We start from the raw sequence: 1,552 nt of genomic DNA, 5'->3' as shown, positions 1-1,552 counted from the left end.
CCGGACGGTCCGCCTCGCGGCGCCCGCCCGCTCGGATAAAATGACACAAAGTGTCAACTACGAATGTTGTCCATCCAAGGAAGGAGCGTGATGCCCGGCCGGCTCCTTAAACACAGGCCGAGAGTCGCCCCGGACGGTCGCCTCGCGGCGCCCGTCTGCTCGGATAAAATGACACAAAGTGTCAACTACGAATGTTGTCCATCCAAGGAGGGAGCGTGATGCCCGGCCGGCTCCGAAAACACAGGCCGAGAGTCGCCCCGGACGGTCCGCCTCGCGGCGCCCGTCTGCTCGGATAAAATGACACAAAGTGTCAACTGCGAATGTTGTCCATCCAAGGAAGGAGCGTGATGCCCGGCCGGCTCCTTAAACACAGGCCGAGAGTCGCCCCGGACGGTCCGCCTCGCGGCGCCCGCCCGCTCGGATAAAATGACACAAAGTGTCAACTACGAATGTTGTCCATCCAAGGAGGGAGCGTGAGGCCCGGCCGGCTCCGAAAACACAGGCCGAGAGTCGCCCCGGACGGTCCGCCTCTCGAGGCGCCCGCCCGCTCGGATAAAATGACACAAAGTGTCAACTACGAATGTTGTCCATCCAAGGAGGGAGCGTGAGGCCCGGCCGGCTCCGAAAACACAGGCCGAGAGTCGCCCCGGACGGTCCGCCTCTCGAGGCGCCCGCCCGCTCGGATAAAATGACACAAAGTGTCAACTACGAATGTTGTCCATCCAAGGAGGGAGCGTGATGCCCGGCCGGCTCCGAAAACACAGGCCGAGATTCGACCCCGGACGGGCCGTCTTCTCCCGGCGCCCGCCCGCGTACGCCCCCCATCCCCGGTCGCCCGTCTGCTCCCGGCGGGCCTCCGAGTACCCCCTCACCCAACTGACCGACTGGCACTCATGACCCGCCTTGGTAGGGCCTCCATCGGCCTCGGCTCGTCCGACGTCGGGTGGACGGTTCCTACCCACTGCGGGTCGCACTCTAGCGCCCCGGCCGCTGCGTGAGCGTGCGCTCCCCGCGCCGCCCCGCAGGCCCCGGCGCGACCGTACTGCGGCGAGACCGAGACGACCCGGTTTGGCATCCATCCCACCTAGCCACGATCCACGGAGGCCGAGCGAGCGGCTGAGTGTCGGGCGCCGCGCGTGCGAGCGTCCGCCGGCCGCGCCGGTCCTTCCGCGAATGTCGTTTCTCAAACCCTCCGGCTTGATAGCGGCGGCACCACGGGAAGCCGTCCACACACACCGTCCGACCTCTATCCGAAAAGCCTTCCCGACCAACCGCGGTCGCGGGGGCGTCTGTCGCTCCGCATCGGGGGGGCGTATGGCTTCCGCGCTACGCGCTGCGGGCTCGGGGGGGCCGCAACGGCTGAGTCTGACTCGGCCGGGGCGCAGCTTCCCTCCCGGCAGTCAGCAATAGTGCCGATCGCGCCTGCCACCAGCCCCCTCCCCGACGGGTTCGTCGGCGCCGGCTGGCCGCCGTCCGCCTTCGTTCCCCGAGGGTTCCCAACCAGCGCCGATCCAACTCCGCATCCTGGCCGCACGCAGTGCGTGCCTCGCGC

The sequence above is a fragment of the Syngnathus leptorhynchus genome, unplaced genomic scaffold, assembly GCF_054491065.1.
Source record: "Syngnathus leptorhynchus isolate UIUO unplaced genomic scaffold, UIUO_Slep HiC_scaffold_661, whole genome shotgun sequence".
NCBI lineage: Eukaryota > Metazoa > Chordata > Actinopteri > Syngnathiformes > Syngnathidae > Syngnathus > Syngnathus leptorhynchus.
This window is presented reverse-complemented; position numbering follows the sequence as displayed.